At 42.5% G+C, this 24,411-nt stretch overlaps 2 long non-coding RNA genes across 7 annotated transcripts; one reads left to right on the forward strand and one right to left on the reverse strand.

The window, feature by feature from the left end:
- Nucleotides 1-5,932: 5,932 nt before the first annotated feature.
- On the forward strand, nt 5,933-8,227 carry LOC112845651 (uncharacterized). The gene is made up of 3 exons (XR_003218520.1): nt 5,933-5,991; nt 6,300-6,440; nt 8,209-8,227. It is a non-coding gene; the product is annotated as an uncharacterized LOC112845651 (long non-coding RNA).
- Nucleotides 8,228-18,041: 9,814 nt separating this feature from the next.
- Nucleotides 18,042-23,918, reverse strand: LOC109197830 (uncharacterized). 6 transcript variants are annotated; one of them, XR_002058889.2, is made up of 4 exons: nt 23,878-23,916; nt 23,564-23,658; nt 23,082-23,431; nt 19,963-20,349 (listed from the first exon to the last, which is right to left on the reverse strand). It is a non-coding gene; the product is annotated as an uncharacterized LOC109197830 (long non-coding RNA). The 6 variants fall into 6 exon arrangements; XR_003218521.1 differs by lacking the exons at nt 23,564-23,658; nt 23,878-23,916 and adding an exon at nt 18,042-18,070 and having other exon boundaries at nt 20,130-20,349; nt 23,082-23,546; XR_002058891.2 differs by lacking the exon at nt 23,564-23,658 and having other exon boundaries at nt 23,878-23,918.
- Between the last annotated feature and the right edge of the window lie 493 nt (nt 23,919-24,411).

Consider the following 24,411-nt stretch of genomic DNA (forward strand, 5'->3'; position numbering starts at 1 on the left):
TGCAACCCCCCACAGCACCGGGGACATGAAATGCACCTCACCTGTCCCCCTTTTCCTTCAACCACTCTACTGGGTCTAAGTCGTCTCCACCTGCTACGGCGGCTGAGATCCTTTGGGGTGAACAGGACAGTCCTAAGGACATTTTATGACACTGTGGTGGCGTCTGCTATTTTCTATGCTGTGGTCTGCTGGAGTGGTGGAATGGCAGAGAGGGACGGGGGGAAACTCAACAAGCTGGTCAGGAGGGCCAGCTCTGTCCTGGACTGTCCGCTGAAGTCCATCGAGCAGGTTGGGGAGGAGAGGATGTTGTCTAAGCTAACATCCATCATGGACAACACCTCCCACCCCTGCATGAGACTGTACGAGCACTGAGCAGCTCCTTCAGCAGTGGACTTTTACGCCCACAGTGTAGGAAGGAGCGCTACCGCAGGTCATTCTTACCAGCAGCTGTCAGACTCTATAATGCAGCTTAACATTCCTTTGGTCATCTTACTCACCAGCTTGTTAGTTTACTCTACATTTTATACATATCTCCGTACAATTTTCTCAATTTTTCTATACATATTCTGGACATTGTTACCTGTATATACGAACTTTGGTTGCTTACGTTCATAGGACCACCCTGTGTCTTCCTTTTATATTTTATTTTCCCTTGCTGTAAGAGCTCTGTAACACCAAATTTTATAATCAGTGGGATTATAAAGGTTTATTCTATTCTATTCTTTGTTTTATATTTGTTTGTATTTTATTTGTATTTTCCTTCTGCTATCTGTACCTGAGCTGAGGAAAAAATTTCCCCGCCGTGGGATCAATAAAGTCTTATCTCATCTAACAGAATGAACCTTTTGGGATTTAGTTACCTGGATGATTGAGCATGCATCAAGACATAACTGGACCCAGTTTGCACTTTTGTTTGTAGGGAGTGACACGTCACGGTGTAAGAAATCTTCACTTTTTGTTCCAGTTTCATACATAAACACCCTCATCCTTATACAAAATATTATACTCGCTTCAAAAATAGTAAATCTAGCAACATCTGTGTCTGAAACACAACATTTCTAATATGATTAGATCAAATTTCCACTTTCCTGAAAAGAGAGTGACACGTCCAGTTGTATAAAAACCTTTTTCTACAGACATTAGCACACACTCCAGCAGCTTTTCATCCCTTTGAACCCAAAAAGTCATTGCTCAGGACCCCAAACTTTCTAAATGTAATGCTTCCTTTGATGAGAACAATGTTTTTCACTTTATGAAATGCAGTTGCACAAAACCTGAGCTATGCTATTTTCATCTGGAATGGCTTATTCTTTGAAAGGTTTTTCTACTCGTATATTATCCATCTGACCTGATAAACTTGGACACAGAATCACAGTCTAAGATTACAATATACAGGAGTGATTGTTAGTAAAAGTGGGTTTCTGCATACCTGTGTAGATATTTCCTCAAACATCAGAAGTAATTTACAATGAATGATTCTGTTGGGTTTAAGTCAACCGTGCTGGTAAACAGAAACTGTTACTGAAAGCAAACACACAGACACCTCAGTACGTTTTACTTGCAAGGGGAGCGTCGGAGAGCAGAGCTGCCACTCGCCTGTCCAAGCAACTCCAACTCCTCTGCGTCCGCCTCACTCTTTTATTGACAACAGAGGTTACACACAATTCACTTAACCACGTGACGGTTAAGACATGCATATGTGTGTGTGTGTGTGTGTGTGCGTGTGTCTTCCTGACACCATACAAGGCATGATATCAATCAAATTATTTTTGAAAGGAAAAATAATAATTTTAATGTGAGGCAAAACATGTATGGTGCTCGGTAAAGATGACACGCCGACTCACTTCTTCTTTTTTTGTTTTTTTTTGTTTGAGAAAGTTTGTTTTCATATTAAACCAATGTCACTGACGTCAAATGTGTAAAATTCAAGGCTGGTCCTTAAAAGCTCCCAACAAGGCAAAAACTGCAAAGCCACACAAGTCCCAGCGTCAGCAGCAGCTATGAAAAGAAAGTGGAGAAAGGATGAATGAGTCTGTGCTTATCGGCTATCGGCTCTCTGCTCTCCCCAAGCTGGCGTTGTTGTTGGTAGCCATGACAAGGGAGATAGTCCCAGCTTTATAAATAAAGGCCCCAACACCCCAAAAAAGAAAAAAAAGAAAGAAAAAAAAACTCGGGATTCCCTGCGCAGACCAGGAATCCCGCTAGCAGGCCAAAGCTACAGAGATGATTTTGACCGAGTGAGACTCGAACCATCGACGGTCTGTGCTTCAACCTGCCAGGGGCGGGCGGCAAGTGCTCTGCGCCACCTGCCGGGCCGTGGAACTCGTGCAAATTTGATATATTTGACTTCTCTGAAGACAAATTATTTTGAAAAGGAAAAATAATAATTTTAATGTGAGGCAAAACATGTATGGTGCTCGGTAAAGATGACACGCCGACTCACTTCTTCTTTTTTGTTTTTGTTTTTTGTTTGAGAAAGTTTGTTTTCATATTAAACCAGTGTCAGTGACGTCATTCTACCCCGACTACCACAGGTAAGGAAAAGCCTGAATCTGTAGATCTTTTTCTTTTCTTTTTGTTGTCTAAAACAGAAAAATCCCGAAACAGTCAGCTCACAAAGTTGCAGGTTGGTGGGAATTTGGCAGAACAGCCAATGACTTAAAGCATTTAGGTGCATATATCTTGCCACAAGACATGTGTGCTAAGCTAGCTAAATTAGTTTCTGTTAGCGAATCAAGTTCAAGCTCCTCACATATCATCATCCAGGGTACAGTCATATGCTGATGAGGAGATCCCATGCAGGCAACATTAAGGCAGTGTAACAAGTTAAATATGCACTGATTTTAAGCTATTTCCTAATATCTAACCATTATGATAAATGTTTGCCTGCAACTGACACAGCCAACACAAATGTCATTGAAAAAAACAAAAGCCTGTGATAACATGTTTTTGTTTTTCTAGAATAGAAGAAGCACATTTTAAAAAGCCAGTAGGAATAAATCTTTGTTGTTACTGCATGATTAGAATGAAGTAACAACAAGTCTGGCTGGAATAAGAAGTGGTAATCTGTGTACTGTGCTAGTGATCTGCATAATTCACCTTAGATGGTCATCTGTTTGGATGGCTGAAGTGGGCTAACGCCACAGCTAATTTCATCAGGCTGCTAATGAAACATCTAAAATGATAGATGGTTAACTACACAACGGAAGCAAGAGCATTACAATCACTTGATTTAATGAAAGATTTTCCCCCAAACTTTTGATCCAAATGAGCAAAGTACTGCAACCATCTGAACCTTCTAGGTGTTACATGTTACAGTGTTGCACTCTGGCCAGCTTTAAAAATGGAAAAGTCTTTGTGTGGTTTACTGGGTTCTGTAAATGAGGCTCCTTTCATTTGTGAGCGTGTTGTTCTTCTCTTCCCTTTTGTCCACCCTTACAAGGTGAAGGTGCTGCCCACCCATGATGCCAGCAAGGTGCGTGCAAGTGGATCCGGCCTTAAAACCACTGGAGTGCCCAGCTCTCTGCCAGTGAAGTTCAACATTGATGGCAAAGATGCAGGTGAGGGACTGCTGGCAGTGCAGATCACTGTGAGCGCATGAACGTGGACCACACAATAATGTAACCAAAGTGTTGATATTTAGGTAACAGTTTTTATTTTCTCCTGAAGGACCCAGACGGGAAGCCCAAGAAGCAAATATCTGTGACAACCATGATGGGACCTACCTGGTGTCTTATGTGCCAGACATGACTGACAGGTACACCACACTCATTAAGTACGGAGGAGACGAGATCCCTTATTCACCCTACTGAATCAGGGCTCTGCCCACCCGAGATGCCTCACTGTATTTGATCCTGTCTCCCTCAATACTATTTAATATCTAAATGCTTGATTCATCATATTATAACAAATGTGCTGTTGTAGCTACTGACAGTGAGTTTGATTATATTTTTTCCATCTACCAAAGAGAAATAATATCTCTTAGTGGCAGGTGGATCACACACTGATTTTAACACTTTGCATATGACTGCGTAGGATGAGCATTTTATAACAGCATGTGTTGTTTTTGTTTATGTAAGGAAATACATCAGTTTCCCTTGTATTTTAAATTTGAGTGAAGATCCTAAATTGGCCCCACTCTTGACTTTGAGAAAGGCTGATCTGTGCTGTCCCCACATGAGCACAGTCAGATATAATACAGGCTTTCAGGAGCAGGAAGGCTAAAGGCTGTTTAATGTCTGATGTAACTGTGTCAGACATTTGCGTTCTCACTTGCATGGATAATATCTTGAAAACTTCAGAGCTGCAGTGCATGTGTAAAAGTGGCTAAAAAGCAGTGCATTAACATGTGTTTTGTCTCTTTGCGTAGCTGCTCAGTCCATCCAGACTCCTCTCCATATGCAACAGTGATGCCGGCTCTCTCCAAGTGATTCCTTCATCATCAACATCTGCATCCACGATCCACCAGCTCAACAGCAACATCTGTCAGCTGTGCATCCAACTGGAGGCCTTCGCCTGCTGTGCTGAGGCGCTGGGCCGCGATTTCCGTCCCTTGTTGACGACCTGGCTGTATCCTGTGCTGGAGAAAGCTGGTGAGGAGACGCTGCTGGTCAGCCAGGCGGCGCTGAGCTCCATATGGAACATCAATAAGGTCTGTGGATACGCTTCCCTCAAGGAACTGATCAATGAGAACTCTGACTACCTGCTTAATGACATATCACTCAACCTTCAGAGGCTCAGCCAGCATCCACAGGTAGTTATGACGTGTTTTTGTTTTTAACCCAAAATGGACACAGAAATAACTGCTGGAGGGTTTACCCGATTTCCTCCTTGATCTACTTAAGCCTGTGCTGCCCTGAGCTTGTACTGTATTTCATTATAATCCTGTCTTGTTGGCCAGGCTCCACCGGTGTTGACAGTTCTGTTGACTCACTCTGACTGCAGCCTGCTGGTCGGGGACATGGTTCAGGATCTGGATCTCAGCTACGAGCGCACAGCTGCTCTTTTCTGCTCCGCGCTGCACGCGCTCATGAAGGCACTGGGTAAGATTTCAACAGTGATGTCAGCTTGAGTCTCACGTATACTGGGAGTCAAAGAGGACAAGGAAGAAAATGTGACTCATTGCATGCACTGCCACAATTTTTATGTTGCTTAACTTTATGTTTTCTGCAGTGCCTTTCAAAATTTCTATCAAGGAGTACGTTTCAGGATATATAACTTCACTCGTTATCAAATTATCAGTATCTTTGGAAACATTTAATACGTCGTGATGGTTTAAATGCTGAGTCGTTTTCTGTTGTAGAATTAATATTCATAATAATATTTATACAGCGGCACTATACGTGTTTGCAGTTTAACAAGCCCTCACAGTAAAAATGTATGAATTAAATGTTACTGATGGGCTCTTTTCAAAAACATCAGCGTCTGTGTCACACTGATTTTGATCAACTGACTTATTTTATTGTAATCAAACCTATTTTGATATTGTTGTCTTGTTTTTCCTTTAGCGAGGTGGTTTCCTTCCACTTGTAGCAGGACCAGTACGTCTGCCAGCTCCAGGAAAAGCTCCGGTGACCAGGAAGACCTCAGCATTCGCCAATTCCTGCTGAATTACCGCAAACAGAAAGAACTGACAGAGGGCATTGGAATAGAGGATGATTATAACACTGAAGACAGAGGTAATAGGTCTGTCTAAGGGCCAGTGGAATATAAGCTATAGGTTGTAGTGGTGGTTATATTAGATTCAGAGTGTAGAGGAGATGGATCATTGTAATTAAGAGTCATAGAAATCTGAACCTCACTGCTAAACTGGCGGTCTAACTGTACATGTGCTCCATTGCAGAGGTCCCTCCCACTGAGTGTGAGGATGTTGAAGATGCTGGTAGTCCTGATGTGAAAGCAGAGCTTCCCTCCCACCTCAGCATCACTAAGGATGTTATGGAGCGCTGCATTCATCTGCTGTCTGATCCCAGCCTCAGGCTCCGACTCAAGGTAGTTTTATGTAGAGTCAACTGTTGGACTAGTAACAAAAATAATCATTCTTGTGAGGGTAGGACTGCCAGCGTTGGTACAATTCATCCTGTCAGAACTGTGTGGATGACTGTTCACTGGTGTAATGCTCATCAAGGAAAAACATTCAGTCTGGTCCAGGAGTGAAACAGAAATAAGTCTGTGCTGAAGTCGTGCCTGCTCAGGAGTTTGGGCTCTCAATGAAGACCTCAGTAATTAGTTTCAGCTCACATTTAATCAGGATCAAAACAGAGATAATTGTTAGGTGTGTTGTGCGTCTTTGTCTTTAGGTACTGGACGTGCTGGAGTTGTGCGTTCAGGTGCTGAGTGAGAGGGAAAATGAACTGCTGCCTATGGCTCATCGCTGCTGGCCAGCACTCCTGCAGAGACTCACAGCCGATGACCCATTAGCAGTCCTCAGAGCCTTCAGGGTAAGTAAAACAAACCTCTCTTTTCATTACGTGAGTCAAAATTATTCAAGTCGTCTTTAGTTTTTTTAAACTCTTAATAGTGAAAGAATCAAAGATTGTTCCCAACAACAGTCTTATTTCATTCAGAAATAGTTCTATTATTTTTTGGGGGGGTTGTAATGTGAAGACTCTTTAATCTTATCTTATCTTATCTTATCTTATCTTATCTTATCTTATCTTATCTTATCTTATCAAAGCCTATTTGATCACAGGGCTGTAACTTTCTTGTAGGAATAAACTTTATGATTCTTCTTAATTGAATGAGTTATAGTCAGCTTTCTTCCTGTGAGTGAGACAACAGCAATACAAGTTTGTGTCTGTACATTAGTACAGAGATGAAGATGTCTCTATGCTAAGGTTAACAATTAGGTTGTTAGCCTGATTTGACATTAAAGCTGTGTGTGGGGAGATGAGTCGTCAGAAAAAGCCAAAAAAGTCAAAGAACTCATTGAAGCTCCTTCACCACCGGGTGGTGGTGAATGAAAATCAACCATTGGTATCACAGCATAAATCAGGGCATCTCTGTTTTATTATAAAACCTTAAACTGTGAAACAGTTCAGCATCCTAAACACGTGACGGTGATGTTGTTGCTAAAAATGCCTCTTCACTGTGGCAGCTCTGTCATTAAACATATTTTAAACATGACTTTGATGATACGGACCACAGCCAGCTGTGCCAGCAGGATGCTGCTCAGGTCCAAACTGCACACACAGCTACGACTGCAAGCAGCTCTTCTTATACCCAACTGAGAAAAACGTGATTGTTCAATCAGCGAATGCAAAGCCATTTAATTGATAAGCTCAGAGAAGTTGTTGTTGTTATTTTTGTTTACTTTGTGCTCAAAATACGTCCATTAGCATGTTGAAAATATTCAATATTCACTCCCACTGAGGTTCATCGCTGACAGAGGAAAAGAGTCACAAAGGTGACAGAGCTGTCTGCAGCCTTTCCAGAGCCAGCGTTACATCTAACAGTGACAAGGACTGCAGTGTAAAGACAATTGTTTCATTTTGTAAGAAATCAGGTTGTTTGTGAAACTGTTCCTTTAACATAGCTTACGGCACTTTGTGTACAGCAAACTCTCTCATACAGTATAGTGTGCAGATAAACAGGCACGATACACGTTGTGTGTTTGAGATGCTCTTTGTGATTATTCTGTGAAGTGGGTTTCAGTATGTCTGTGGCTTCAGTTCACAGTGGGTGGGACAAGGAAGGGTTTAAAAAGGAGATTAACCAGCAGTGGTATCTTTACCCCATATTATTCGGAACCAGGATCATATTTTTAAAGGATTTGTTCTTTTGGATATAAAAGTGTCATTATGTGCACGCACTGGACATAATCAGAAAAGAAGCATTCACAACTGTAACCATGTATGGAGCCAAGCCTGGAGCTGGACATGTAACGTGCCCCACTTTCCTCACATCCTGCTGCACCACTGCCTGCTGTTTCAGCCCATCCACCACCCCAGCATCCACCTGTATGCTCCTGGAGTTTTATGAGTAACATATTTGCAGGGAGTGATCCACCCGAAGACCAGGCACCGAGCTCAAACTGTATTCTGCTGCTGTGATTAATCCGTGAAATTAACTTGGCTTTGTTGCATTTTATTCGTTTTTATTTTCTTTTTCAAGTTGATTTCTGTTGTAATTTCTGGATAAAAGGTAAAAGTATTACAATTTTTATATGAATAAAATATAGTAAAAATGTCCTGTGTTTGGTTTTCTCAGCTGAAGCAGACCTAGATGCTGTTTGTGAAGCCTGTCTACCCTACCTGAGATCCAGACAACCCATCAGACTGCAAGAAGCCTGTTTAAGGTAAGTCTTTATTAAGGACCGCTGTAGTAAGTAACTCAATCTTTCATTTAGTTACTAATGTGTGTGAGTGTTACACACAGACAGAATGCCATAAATTAAAACTGTGCCATCCAGTTGACATTGTATTGCCATGTTGGTCATTAATAGCCACGTGACATGATTTATCAGTAAAATCTGAATTTAAATTGAATGCTTAACATCATATTTGGAGAGGTGCTGGGTGTTACACAACAAAATGTGACTTCAGGAGTCATTCATTGTCTCTGAACACTGAACATGAAACAAAGCACTGTGGCTATAGCTTTTGTTCCCTGAAGGAGAGGAACATGGGACCTGACAATTGAATACCTCAGGAATAATCAGGTTCCTGCATGTTCTGGGTAAAGACACCAGTATTCATGACTTTAACGTATATTACCTGTAATATAAGACTTTTAACCCTTTGCTGGAAACTTTAGTAAATCAGTTTGTGGGCCTGATTTAAATATCACCCTCACTCATTTTGTCCCTTGAGAAAGGAACTTCCAGAAATACGCAGATGTAGTTCAGCAGTGGTGGCTAAAACCAACAGGAGCAGTTAGGCTAACTTCAGGTTGCCACACCACAGAGCTAACTAGCAATAGCTAGCAATCCCAACTTGGCAAAAGTGTTCCTAGCCAGGTAAAGAGCATAAAAAGTGAGGAATGACTGTGATGATGAGTTTATATGTGGCATATCATCACAGGTCAGTTGCCTTACAGGCGTGAATAGAAGTGTCTTCAGGACACGTAGGGCCGTGATATCCCAATACTGTGTGTACGAATCTGAAAGGGAACTCATTTCACCTTTACACTGGCAGCTGATGCAAAATGTGTGCACTGTGAGAGCTACAGTAATGTAAAGGACAGATGGAAGCTGTGAATAAACAAAGTAAATGAATAAAAAAATAGCTCAGAATGCAGTATGCAAGCAGCCTTTAATAACTCACATCATTCTGAATTATTGATCTAAGTGTTTGGGTAGCAACATAGCAGCCACAAGTAAAAACACATGCTTTAATATACTTAAGTATTTTCCTGCTTGGAGGTGATTTAAAAAACAAACCTGAAGAGAAAGGCAGTGTTGAGTTAATGAGCTTATAGTTAAACTGTTGGTTCGCATGTTAAAGCCAGCAAAACTGGTTCAGTCTGTCACTTTGGATCATAGGAAGGTGTTTTCCATACAATAGATATTACATACAAAGCAAAACACAGCTCAGAGCTAATCCTGTTCCTGTGTTTCTTTCCCTTTCCTGCACAGTGTGTTCCGACACTTAATCCAGGTGGGTCCGGACACCTTCTGGTTTACTCTCAATGAGCTGCACTGCCCGTCCTCTTACATCCCACACCACCCTGACCTCCTGCCGGTGCAGCTGAACGGCACGGGCAGGCCGAGAGACGAGTTCTCGGACAACGTGTTCAAACTGCTCAAGGAGGAGTTTGGCTCCGTTACTGAGACAGTTAACCAGCCAGTCAGCTAATGAGCTGCTGCTTGATGAAATTGACTCACCTCACAAACGGACGGCTTATTGAACCACGACTCCAACAGGTCAATTAGCTGAAAGAAATCTGTCAGCTGTGCCAAATAGTTGATCACCTAGCTCTGTGGAATCAAGAGCTACGCTGTCATTTACAAAATGTTACTTAGTCATCACCTTGATTATCTAACCTCCTAGCTTCTGCTAGCACACAATTAGTACTTACTGTACATTAACATTAGGTTAAAATGGAGCGCTACTGAGTTATGTTTGATTAAAAAGAGAAAACAAAAACTACAGTATCTGATATTTTTGGCTCTTGCCTTATTTTCCCCAGGAGGGAATCACAGCAGATGAATCCAAACACATTTTTACATCATATGACCTTCTTGATGTAACCCTCTCATTTATCCAGGCTTTGGACCAGCAGTAAGAGTATATTAGCTTTGGAAGCCCTGAGGGTGGCTGTCTCCTCCACCAAGGAGTCATTAAAAAAAATACATGAAAATTGTATAAATATGGTTACAGCTGTTGATTGTTTGTTTTTTTCTAAAGTACAAGAGCCGGCATTGCCACATAAAAGATTTCATTTTTGCTTGATGCAATGATCATGATGCAATGTGCAGAAAGTTAAAAGATTAAAGCTAATAAAACAAATTTCATTTGATTCAATTTTATATGTGTGCATGAACTAAGGTGTAAAGCCCTTTGGTCAGCTGTATCGCCTTCAAACCTGCTATAGAAGTGACATTGGACAATGGAGAAAGGATAAATTGAACTCATTCATAACCATTCATGGCCAGCTTGATCCAAGCGGTCCTCAGTAGCCATGACAACGAAGACCTCCCACAAATCCTGCTGGGTGCAACCAAAAGGGTTTGTTGCACACCCCGCAACCAAATATAATCCTATAAGGGTATTTACTCACTTTATGTCACTTCCACAATGTTATTATATATAGTTGTTGTATATAGTTGTTTATGTTCTAGTCGATGACGTCGTGTAGCTACTTCTAATGACTTTTAGGAAAGTCAATAGCGATTTTCCTTACTGAGAAGCTGGCAACACTGTTTCAAGCAGACACACATTGCCAGGGTTGTGGTTGGCACGGCTGACTGGGAAACGCCAGGTCGTTGATTGATATCATGCCTTGTATGGTGTCAGGAAGACACACACACACATGCTTAACCGTCACGTGGTTAAGTGAATTGTGTGTATCCTCTGTTGTCAATAAAAGAGTGAGGCGGACGCAGAGGAGTTGGAGTTGCTTGGACAGGCGAGTGGCAGCACTGCTCTCCGACGCTCCCCTTGCAAGTAAAACGTACTGAGGTGTCTGTGTGTTTGCTTTCAGTAACAGTTTCTGTTTACCAGCAGGGTTGACTTAAACCCAACAGAATCATTGTAAATTACTTCTGATGTTTAAGGAAATATCTACACAGGTATGCAGAAACCCACTTTTACTAACAATCACTTGTATAGGAATTTCTTTCACCTATGTGTTAATCACATTATTGTAATGCCTTGGTGATTTTAGCATGTCTGACACTCATACTTAAGACAAATGGTAGGGGGTGTAGTAGGATGTTGGGGGAAACAGGAACTCCAGAGGACCAGTCTTTTGTCTCTGCAAGGACTCTGGGAGGTAGCAAGGGAGTGTGAACCTTAAGGTGTGAAACAGCTGTGTACTGCCTTTTGTTCCTGGAGAAGGTATTTAACTGAGAGCCACACTACTCTCAGTGAGACTCTGCTGACCCTGCCCCGTGGTCATGTAGGCTCTCCATCAAGCTTGGTTGTCTGTTCTGTGTGTTTTGATTAAAGAATGTTAGCTACTGCTCACCGCTCATCTGCAGGCTTTATTTAAGTGGAAAACTTCCACAACAGAATGGCGCTGCGAGCAGGATGGTCCGTGTGGTCGCTGAACAACGGTTCCGTGGACGGGCTGATCACCCCTGAGGGAAAAAGGTACCTTTGTCCTACCGGCTGTTGAAGCAAAGGAAATGGAGGAGTCACGGAGCCGCGTGTTTCAGCAACCACCGAGACCATCGATTTTGAGGGGACTCCTGCTGATGGGTGAGTTGTAGCAAACTTGTATACAGTCATGGGGAGTTTTTTGTCTGGCCGAGGGGGGGAACGCTGGCCGCCCCGGAGTTCGAGTCTCCGGGAGGAAATCCTGGTGGTTTGAGGCCCCAGGCTTGTGTTGGGTACGGTCCATCACAAGGACATTGGCTCGAGTGCGCTGTTGGGGAGAAGCCGGCCCAGACCTGTGTTCGATCCAATTACGCCACAGGGACAGCGGTTCGGGTACACTGTCGGAGTCCATTTCTGCATACTATAGTGCGCAGAGTGGCGGTGTTCGTTCCTTGGTCCGTAGAAGGCAAGGGCCTCACGGGGGACGCCTCGTGTAGTAAAATGGGATCTAGATCCAGTAGAGCGGCAGACGTTCCACCAGGCGGCCAGGGACAAAACTCAATGTTTGACTGTATGGTAAGAACTGAGTAAATGTGTGGTGTGTAAGATTGCAGAGAATGGTTGTGTGGGAAAAGTTGATGTGTGTGTAAAAAAAAAAAAAAAAAAAAAAAAAAAAAAAACAGTGAAAAAAGGGAACAAAACAAGAAAGGAAAAAAAAAAGAGAGGAGTGTAGAAATGTGTGTAAAAATTGTTTCCAACTAGCGGGAGAGGGTGGTACTGCAGGCCACCAGCTCCCCTAGGGTGGACACACAAGAATTTCGCAGACTTGTTGATGAAAATAAGCAAAAAAGGAAAATAAGCAAAAATAGGAAGAGGGTTTGGTGATTTTCAGTGTAGAACAACTACAATCTTTCTGGGTTTTTAAGAAAGGGGACTTCATAACCAGAGAGGGGAGACGTGTTTCTTTAAGCAGTGATAAGAATGATCAAAATGTCTCAGTGTGTCACTTGCAGGTGAAGAACAGATCCTGATCAATTTTCCACGTGCAGCAGTCGGAAGAAAATTGTAGGTTAACATCATTTAGAAACACTCAAGCCAAGTTTTGGCTGAATTGTTTTACAGCTTAACTTCCATGTGTTTGTCACCCTGAGAACACAAGCTCCAAGAATCTCTCCCTGAAGACAAGAAATGCAGTTCCAGAACAACGAGATGGATATCAAGAGCTCACAGCAGGGTCCTGAGCAGTGAAGAAAAGTTGCAGCAGCAGCTGTGCAAGACAGCGACAGCAAGGAGAAAAATGGCATCATCATGACTGGATGGATGGATGTGCATTTCCAACGAGCTGCAACTTTACTGTGTGTGAATGGACCTTTGAAAAGACTGTCTGAGTTGGACATTTGCCACTTTTGGAGCAAAATGGCAAGATGAGACAGTGGAAAACACAGGACAAAGCTGAAAGACAACTGACTCTCACTGGACTGCTGCAAGGGAGGAGAGATGAGATGAGACCACAGTGGAAGGAGCAGGGGAGAACATGGAGAACATGGCTGTTTTAGTGTGGGAACTGAAATTTGGGTTTAGGAAACTGGGAAGAAAAACGACTGCCTTGCGTGGAGAATTGAAAAGTGTCTGGAGCACCGCAAAGAGGAGAGGTACACAAAAATTACACAAACAGAAAAATGCATTAATCCTACTAACACAAACACACATGCAATGAAGCTCATGAAGACCAAATAGCATTTTAAGCATGCATTGCTGTTACCATCATCTTGTCCGGTTCACTTAGTGGGTTAAGAAGTGATACATAGACTAGTGAACTAGTATTATTTTTGGGGAAGGATGATTGAATCATAGCAGGGGTGAACAGAGTGCTGCAGGGGGTCAGATGAGTCGAGACTAATAGATTATTGAGTTTGTTGTTTCTGATGTGTGGGGGAGGTCTTATCATGACACACATCTAGTTACATGGGGGGAAACAAAACTCATTATCTAATAGAATATTGCTGTTGTGTGAGGTGTGTGACTGGTGAATGAAAGTTTTGGGGATTTACTTGGCTGATGCATTTTCTTTGCATTTTCTTTTGGTACCACTTTGAAACTGCCAATTAGTTTTGTTTTGATCTATCATTCTAAGAGAGTATGCTTAGACAACTTCTAAAAAGAGGCCTTCATATTGTTTTGATTTTTAACAGTGCACTGAGATTTTTGTTTGGCAGTTTTCTCTTTTTCAAGCAGGCCTGCAATATCAGGATCGAAAGCGCTACACAACATGTTGAACAATCGCAAGTGAGTTTCTCCAAAAATTAGAATGGGAAAGCCACTTATTTGGGACAATCAGAAAACAAGTCCCTGCCAAAAAGGATTCGGCGAGGTAATCCAGTCTAAATTATTTTTTTCTTTTTTTGAAATGGCATCATTGCTGGCAGTAGAAACTTATTGCGTCACGAGGTTCTACTGTCAGCAAATAAAAATGGGGCTGACTGGACTGACAAAGCTTGACTGACTTGACACCAGTATGCAAGATTGCACCTCCACCTTGACCTGACAAAAGGGTGGATGTATGTATGTATGTTTCTTTTTACAGGAGCAGAAAGGTGACAGCAACAGGTTGCATGACCTTTGGGCCGTGCTGACTTAACCTTTTAACTGCCACTTTCTGTGTCTTTGTGAATTTACCAGCAGTGTGTTATTCATGACCTTGTATTGTTTACAGTGCAGAGGTCACTGTGAGAAAGTGTGCATACAGATGCGCTGCACTAACATCTATTTTTCCACAGCAGAGGGCTAATCATATGATCCAATCACATGATTTACAGCAGGACACATCGCTGGCTAATGTTTTACCTTTTCTTAAGACAGGGCCTGGAGTGAAGCTACTTCAGGGGAGAATCCCTGGGAATCTTTAAGAGACAATGCATAACTTCATTGTGCATGTCTAATTGTGCTAAGCTGACATAGGGCAAAAGAGGGTTTTCCGTGGAAGCTTTCATTTTTAAATTGCAGGGACCGTGACATGAGAGATATGGAAGAAGAGACTGAAGTGCAGATCCAGACCACGACTGGGAGAGAACGCTTCAACAGGACCAGTGAGAAGCAGGGACCATCTGCAGGACAGCAGACAAACGACAGTGGGTGCACCACTGGGCTTCCAAAGGATTGTCACGAGGAGATTTTGAACAGCAAAATCTTAAAATAAAATGAAAGGTTTCTACGTTGACGTTGAGGAAGACAACTAAGGTGTACGACGTGCTCTGCCTTAAATCTACAGCCACGTTGGAACGGAAATTGAGGGATGGAGAGAGCATGCCAAGCTCCAAAAGTGACAGCGCAAGGAAGATCAGCGTTGGAATTATGACTCTGTAAATGGCACAGACACCAGGAGCCATGATCGGGACATGGGAATGACCATCTAATGCTTTTTCACTTTGCCATGCAAAGTACTTTGACACTCTGGAGAAGACCTTTCCTCTGTATCATTGTTGTTGCCATTTGCATGTGAGAGCTTAGATTGGGGGGAAGATTAAAGATGAACAAAGGGTGGTGGGAGAACAGTGAAGTGAGGATACACAGTGTGAAACTCCTTTAAGTGTACAATAATGTTGATGTGATGTACAGAATGTCAGGAAAGAAATTCTGGTTTTAATGTGATTCTTGATTTAAGAATCAAAGGGTGGGATTGTAATGGAATTTCTTTCACTTATGTATTATCACATTATGTTATTGTAATGCCTCGGTGCCACTGATTTTTAACATGTCTCACACCAATACTCTAAGACAAATGGTGGGGGTCTATTTAGGAAGTTGGGGGAAGCAGACAGCTCCACAGGAGGGAATCTTTTGTCTCTTCAAGGACTCTGGGAGGTAGCAAGGGAGTGTGAACCTTAAGGTGTGAAACAGCTGTACTGCCTTTTGTTCCTGGAGAAGGTATTTAACTGAGAGCCATGCTAGGCTCAGTGAGACTCTGCTGACCTGCCCCGTGGTCATGCAGGCTCTCCACAAGCTTGGTTTTCTGTTCTGTGTGTTTTGATTAAAGAATGTTAGCTACCGCTCATCTGCAGGCTTTATTTAATGGAAAACTTCCACAACACACTCCTGTATATTGTAATCTTAGATTGTGATTCTTTCTCCAACTTTATCAGGTCAGATGGATAATATATGAGTAGAAAAACCTTTCTACAAAGAATAAGCCATTCCAGATGAAAATAGCATAGCTCAGGTTTTCTGCAACTGCATTTCAGAAACTGAAAAGCATTGTTCTCATCAGAGGAAGCATTACATTGAGAAAGTTTGGGGTCTTGAGCAATGACTTTTTGGGTTCAAAGGGATGAAAAGCTGCTGGAGTGTGTGCTAATTCTATTCTAATCTTTATTTATAAAGCACTTTTCATACAAAAAAAAAAACCTGTAGCACAAAGTGCTTTACATGGTTAAAAGCAGCCCAGCCCACCCTCCCACTCACTCCCCACACTCTCATTAACAGAAATGATCTTGTAATGTGGGCCCGCCCTCTGGTCTTCGTCAGCACACGAGCTGCAGAGTTTTGCAAAAGTTGCAAAGGTGAGATATTCTTTTTGGGGAGACCAGAGAGCAGGGCATTACAGTAATCAGTGCGACTGGTAATAAAAGCATGCATCAATATCTCCGTGTTGGCCCGAGAGAGAATAGGGCGGACTCTGGCTATATTTTTTAGATGATAAAATCCAATTTTGGTTACGTGTTTAATATGTGGGATAAAACCAAGCTCAGAGTCAAAATAACACCCAAGTTTTTCACTTGTAGTGAAGGGCATAGTGAAAATGCCTGTAATTTAGACAAGTTTCTCTCTCTCTGAGCCTCAGGACCGATGATTAAAACTTCAGTCTTGTCCTGGTTAAGCTGTAAAAAGTTTTCTGCCATCCAAGATTTTATATCTAGAATACAGTTAAAAAGGGCATCCATTGGTCTGGTGTCATCAGGAGACACGGAGATGTACAGCTGAGTGTCATCAGCGTAACTGTGGAAGTTCACTCCATGCCTCCTGATGACACCGCCAAGAGGGAGCATATACAAATGAAAAAGTACAGGGCCTAAAACCGACCCTTGGGGCACACCACATGTCATTTTATGGATCTTAGAGGAGCATGTGTCCATACACACCATAAAAGTTCTGTCTGAGAGATAGAACTAATGTCTATAGAAAAAGGTTTTATACAACTGGACGTGTCACTCTCTTTTCAGGAAAGTGAAAATTTGATCTAATCATATTAGAAATGTTGTGTTTCAGACACAGATGTTGCTAGATTTACTATTTTTTGTAACGAGTATAATATTTGTTGTATAAGGATAAGGGTGTTTATGTATGAAACTGGAACAAAAAGTGAAGATTTCTTACACCGTGGTGCGTAACTCCCTACAAACAAAAGTGCAAACTGGGTCCAGTTATGTCTTGATGCATGCTCAATCATCCAGGTAACTAAATCCCAAAAGGTTCATTCTGTTAGATAAGATATGACTTTATTGATCCCACGGCGGGGAAATTTTTGTGTTTCCTCAGCTCAGGTACAGATAGCAGAAGGAAAATACAGAAAATACAAACAAATATAAAACATAGAATAGAATAGAATAGAATAGAATACACCTTTATAATCCCACAGATTAGAAATTTTGGTGTTACAGAGCTCTTACAGAAAAGGAAAATAAAATATAAAAGGAAGACACAGGGTGGTCCTATGAACGTAAGCAACCAAAGTTCGTATATACAGGTAACAATGTCCAGAATATGTATAGAAAAATTGAGAAAATTGTACGGAGATATGTATAAAATGTAGAGTAAACTAACAAGCTGGTGAGTAGATGACCAAAGGAATGTTAAGCTGCATTATAGAGTCTGACAGCTGCTGGTAAGAATGACCTGCGGTAGCGCTCAGACAGAGCTGGCCCTCCTGACCAGCTTGTTGAGTTTCCCCCCGTCCCTCTCTGCCATTCCACCACTCCAGCAGACCACAGCACAGAAAACAGCAGACGCCACCACAGTGTCATAAAATGTCCTGAGGAGTGTCCTGTTCAACTCAAAGGATCTCAGCCGCCGTAGCAGGTGGAGACGACTTAGACCCAGTAGAGTGGTTGAAGGAAAAGGAAAAGGGGACAGGTGAGGTGCATTTCATGTCCCCGGTGCTGTGGGGGGTTGCAGAGAGGTGTGACGAGCTCTGGTGGATGGGGGAGGGAAGGGCTACTGAATCAAACCTGTTAAAAAACTGGTTCAATCTGTTAGCCAGAACCTGGTCTCCAGACTCTGGACCCCCTCCGCTCACAGTGCTCCATCCAGTGATGGTGTTCAGTCCTCTCCACACACCTCTGGTGTTGCTCTGCTGGAGCTGCTCCTCCACCTTCTTCCTAAAAGGAAGCATTACATTTAGAAAATAAAATACTTGTTTTATATTTGTTTGTATTTTTGTAAGATAATACACTACATACATGGGAGTTTATCTGGACGTAGTGTTTTCAGTGTCATCCAAGTGACTCTAGAGGATGAAAAGCTGCTGGAGTGTGTGCTAATGTCTATAGCAGGGGTGTCCAAACTACGGCCTGTGGTCCATTTCTAATTGGCCCGCAAGAAATGTTATAAATAGAATAGAATATGGCCCGCACTTCAACTTTGCTTGAGTGTAATGCACTTCTTAGTTTTAACACCAGGGGGAGCTGCTGTTGATCAAGGCAGTTGCTCCACCAAAAAGGACAATCCTAGAAGAAATTTACCCCAAGTTACTGAACATGGCAGAACCAAAGAAGCGAAAGGTAGAAAGTGAGTGCAGAAAATTTCAGACACGGTGGGAGAGTGAATAATTTCTTCAAAGAATTCAAGGGAAGTGTCTGTTTGATCTGCACTGAAACTGTGGCAGTTATGAAAGAGTGTAATGTACGACGTCATTATGAAACCAAACATCAGGTCTATGCATCCTACACCGGTGCTGAGCGAGAGCAGAAAGTAAAGCAAATGGTAGCTGTCCTGCAGGGTCAGCAACAGTATTTTTTTGTGCTCAAAAAGTCCAGGAAAAGTCTACAATAGCCAGCTATGAGGTGGCCCAACTCCTCGCAAGACACGGAGTTACAGAGGAGCTGCTCGATCTTAAGAGTCTAAAAGGCACAACAACAGGTATGGATATTTTTGAAGCTGTGTCAGACTCAACTGACAAAATGGGACTTAAATGGGACAAGCTGTGTGAAGATACAACAGACGGGGCTCCAGCTATGGCGGGTGCACACAAAGGAATGGCGTCTACGATGTGCGCTGAGGTGAAAGAGGCTGGAGGTGAGGCTGTTGAAATGCACCGTACTGTTCACCAAGAAGCCCTTTGTGCCAAGACAGTCAATCTTGGAGATGTAATGAACACTATTGTAAAAACTGTCAACATAATTCGAGCAAGAGGACTGTACCACGGAGAATTTCAGGCTTTCCTTTCTGATGCGGATGCTGAATATGGGGATCTACTCTACTACTCTACGCGCTGGCTAAGCCGCGGTGCCATGCTGAAGCGTCTTTACTCCCTGAGATCAGAATTGACCATTTTTGAAAGAGAAGGACCGACCTCTTCATGAGCTGAATGACCCTCTATGGTTGGCAGACCTTGCATTTTTAGTTGATCTTACTGATCATTTAACCACCCTGAACAAGAGCCTACAAGGGAAAGAGCAGCTTGTACCACAACTTTATGCGCACATGAAAGCATTTTGTGTGAAGCTCAATCTCTTTAAGACACAACTGCGCAACTTCAACGTTGTGCACTTCCCCACACTGTCCAAGACCAGAACTGCTTATCCACAGGCCAACCTTTCTGCTAAAAAAGGGAAATATGTGTCTGTGATTACATGTCTCGAAACAGAATTCAGACAGCGCTTCCAGGATTTTTCTGCCAGTTCTACAGGAGCTTGGAAAAGGAAAAGTGTCCTCTGATGAGACGCCACGTGAAAAAAAATGATCAGTCTATTTGGCTCAGATTTGCTCCTTGGTCAAATGACATTTGTCCGGATTTTTGGCACAAGTGGTGTCAGATCAGCAAAAGTAAAACGAAAACAAAAATGGGTACATTTTCAAATCCTTTGTTTATGGACAGAATTCGTCCTGTTGGACACAAGAAGCAGACTCCAAAAAAACTTTGAGACTCTGCAGAAGTCTGATTAGGCTGCTGTTTATCCAACTGGCTCACTGTGGTTTTTATGAAGTCATCTGTAATGTGTCACCTTTTCTGTAGAATGAAGAAGTGCTTCCTTCTTTTAAAGGAAATACAGGCTTACAAAGATCCTCTAAACATGTTTCTGAAATAATCCTAAACACAATCATTAAATCAAAACTGCAAGAAACAATTTATTTAATCACTCTTCTTCACTTAATTCCTTAACTTAGTAAAAAACAAAACAAAACAAAAAATAGACAAAAACTCTTCTGCTGTCTCACCTCTGTCAGTGTTCATGCTGTTGCAAGAACAGGTGGAGGTGCAGGTGGAACTTTGACTTCACTGTGGTTTCTATGTGCAGGCAGGAGTGTGACATCTCAGAACAGCAGAGGATTGTGGTGCGCGGTGACTCCTGCTGCGACGCCCCCGTCTGAGTGTCCTGAGCTCCTGGTCCTCAGCAGACGGCCCACACACTCATTTATCACCATGTCTTTATCCTGCCTGTAAGAAAGCAAAGACAAGGCTAACATTACAAACAGCCAGCAACCAATCCCTTTTACTCCACCGCCCAAAAACCAGTGAGAAACACTAGCTAGTATTAACTTGGAATCAAAGTCCACTAGGGCTGCCACAAACAATTATTTTGATAGTCAACTAGTCACCGATTATTTTTGCGATTAGTCGACTAATCGGATCATGCATCCATTGGACGTAAAACGTACAGCTTATTGCACCAGCAGCATCTGCTCTTATATAACATTAGCTTACAGTTTTAAGTGTTTAGGGCAGGGTGCCCAATCCTAGTCCTCGAGAGCTACTGTCCTGCAGCTTTTAGATTCATCCTTGTTCCAACACACCTGAATCAAATGAATGTCTTGTTATCAGGCCTTTGCCAAACTTGATGACATGCTGAAGAGGTCATCAAACCATTTGATTCAGCTATGTTGGAGTAGGGATGCATCTAAAAGCTGCAGGACAGTAGCTCTCGAGGACTAGGATTGGGCACCCCTGGTTTAGGGTATGTGCTAACTAAAAATAAAGACAAGATGATAGTTTATTAAATTTAATGAGATTTACAGATTGTTTCGGTAAAGTTTAATAAACTCCTTGCTATCTAAAATATAACGGGACACCGGAGTATATTCTGAACATCTCACACTTCTGATAATCAGTTGTCTGCTTGACGTTTATTCGGCCGTGTATGAACTATAACTTTAATCTCAGCCAAACCGATTTACTCAGGAACAAATAAAATACTAAAAAAAAAAGGCCAAACAATAACATTTTTAAGTTATCTAACTGACTTATATATGTTTAACCTGAGTAGCGAAAGACGGTGGTGCGTTTGAAAACGATTTGCCTGGAGTCCGGTGTTCTCACGGGCTCTAGTGAGCCTTGCCCCCGGCTAGCTATGGAGCTAGTGGGTAACAGACGTCTCCGAAAATGTCGGAGCGCTTTTGAAAATATGCGGTGTCTTGATAAACTGAGCAGATATTTGAGGTTTACACAGCTACATTCTCGCCTGAAAATATGTTAAACGTTTATTTTGTGACCCAGAAAGATTAATAAGAGTAATATTAAAACTAACTAGCTGCCGCCATTGTTGAAAACTGAGCAGGGCCGCGCTATGAATTCTGGGACACTGCTTCTTCGGAGTGTAACGGCAGCTGGCATCCTTGTACATGCAGTGCTGCCATCTTCTGTTTCAGTCCGTTATTACACTCTTAAATCCTACTACTTATTCCTGCGTCTTTTGTGATCTTACAAAGCTTCAAACCACGCGTCGACTATTAAATCAGTCGTGACTGTAATCGTGACTAGTCGACTAATCGTGGCAGCCCTATTCAGCAACAAAGACGCCATCAAAAAAGTCACGGCCATCAGAGCAACATCAGAGAAACAATAAAGTCTAACCATGGAAGGTATATAGAAATATATGCATAAAGACACAAAACAAAGAACATCGACAATGAGCACCTTTCGTTTTGCTGAAAGTGATATAGCTTTCTCTTCCCATCAACTGAAACCACCAACATTTCAGGTGTGCATGCTGGGCAGCTGAAGCTGACATCACAGCACAGCTGCTCTTCCTCATCAAGAAAGCTGTGCTGCAGTGCAATCAACTATTACATTTAGGCAAAGATTACTTTTCATCCCTAAATGATTGACGGTCAGAAACTCTGACCTTGTCTCTACAGACAGCAGAGCTGCTGCCTTCCTGTGGGTAGGAGTTCATTTTTACCCATCACCCCAGTTAAATTTCACTGGGGTCTGTCTCATTTATAATGCCTACTAAAGATGTTTTGAAAGGGTTTCCCAGATATGGGTTATTTCTAGTCCAGATTAAAAGAATAATTCAGTGAAGACCTCCATTTAAACAACTTTAAGCCTAGCACTAGGCTTAATCCATGTCTGGGAAACTGCAGCATTATCCATGGAGGCATGAGCATTTAGCATAATATAGACAACACCTCTTTAACTTACCCTAAAATCTGACTTGACTAACTCCAAGAAGGGAAACCCTGCTTTTACTGTCCAGGAAATGGAGATCAGTCACCCAGTGCAAGTGCAACTGTCATTTAAACTCAGTCTACAGTCAGACCAAAAGCCACCTCGCCAAATGTATTTACACAGCTGTGTGGCCAAAGGCAGGGGCAGCTTGGGTACGGCTGTAAACATTAGCCTCTTTAACTGCAGCTGAACGCCATCCCTCATTGTCTGCTACTTACAATGCAGTTAGAAAACAAGATCTACGGGTTTTCCTAATATCATTCACCACTGAAAATATTTTGGTCAGTTAGATATTTCAGCAGCATACACAATTTACATCCAATACTGCAACAAGCTTACTTACCAGCATTTTTTTTATCAGATAAACTCAAATGAAACAAGTTGGTTAATTGGAAACAATTTCAACTTTCAAATCATGTCACTCTGTGTTTATTGGAAAGGAGATTAAAATGCACGATAGGCTGAACCCACCCGAGGGACTCATAAAGTTTGATCTATGAATTCCTGATACATTTTTGCTTTATAGAGGCAGAAATGTTGACCATGAAAGCTTTTTGTAGTGAACTATGCTGCTTTCACCTACAAAGCATCCAGAGCACACAGTACATGTTGCTATAAGCTACACCACATAGCTGCTACAATTTAAACACACCCACAATTTGTGTATAATCGCTATCGCCAGACTATGTCTCAAGAGCATATGACCTGTTGATAAAACTCACTGTTATGAAGATAGATTGGTTCCAGTGTCTTCATGAAACGCTGCCTTTATCCATCTTCTGGGGCGTGCCTGCAGTGGACTTGTGAACAGTTCCTTGTGAGGGAGCTGCTGGTGGAGCTCACAAGGTCCTCCTTCATTCCTACCATGAGCTTCAGTCTTCCTGATCTTTCTCAAACACGCCTCTCTCAGTGGGTCAACAGAACATCTGGCACAGGACAGCTGTGATGAAAGAAAAGGAAGAGGTTTCTCCAAACCTCTGGACCAAGGAAACCCAGCTGGGTCCTGATGGTCTCCCACACTACTTTCACCCCGGGTGGACGTAGCTGTCGATAATAATCGGCACTCTGTTCACTGTTAGGAAAGGAAAAGAACAAGTTACACTACAGTACTGATACCTTCTGCTGCTCTTTTCAAACTTGCCACCTTACCAGGCTGTAGAGTGCTCTGAACACTTAAACACTTTGAAATCCATTACACACTCACAGTCTTAGGTGAAAATCTCCAAGGACAGCATTACACTTTTGCTATGAACAGTAACTCTGGAGCTCTGTGGAGTGTGCAGATGATCTCATTACTGTCTAAAAATGGATAACAAAACCGAAGGAGTGCCGAATCATTGACAAATACAGAGTAACAGGTGTGCAGCATGGCTAACTAGGTAGCAACAAGCCTCTAACACAGCAGCGTGTATGCTAGCGGCTAATCTAGCGAAGAAATGAACAGAGTGCTTTTAGGTGTTGTAGAAGGATAAGATGATAAGCTGTGTGTCTTTTTCAGAATGACCTGCTTGTATTTACCTTCATTGATGAGTGGGACTAGGTAGGTGTGCTGAAAAGAGGCCAAAAGCTGAGGCTGAAGAGCGTGGTGTAAAGCTAGTGGCGCCGCCAGCAGGTTTCCAAGCAGGGATTCCTGGTAGCAGGAAGGCTTTGGCTTGGTACGCCGTCCAACATTGGCAGTCCCATTTTGTGAAAGGCAATGGAAAACTAGCTAGGTTTCCATGTGTAATTTGTGTGCAACAATATTGCACAAGAAACTTAATAGCTCATTTAGAGAACCCCTGCCCCGCCCGCCCCAAAAAAACCAAGTGTTGAAGAACAGAAGATAAATGTCCTTTTTTTTCAGGTTCTCCCTGGCCGGTCGCTTGGCGTAAGACGTGTGACGGAGCGCTCCGGTGCAGAGCGTCCCGAGTTCGACTCCCTCACGGACTCGCTGCCACGGCCCTGCCTTGGGGGACGGGGAGACGCCAAGTTGCGTCTCCCTTTTTCCTGCTCTCCACAACTCCTCCGCATGCTATACATCTCTTTATTCATCATGTTTGTAAGACAGCTAAC

This window comes from Oreochromis niloticus, unplaced genomic scaffold (assembly GCF_001858045.2).
Source record: "Oreochromis niloticus isolate F11D_XX unplaced genomic scaffold, O_niloticus_UMD_NMBU tig00008380_pilon, whole genome shotgun sequence".
In the NCBI taxonomy this organism is placed as follows: Eukaryota; Metazoa; Chordata; class Actinopteri; order Cichliformes; family Cichlidae; genus Oreochromis; species Oreochromis niloticus.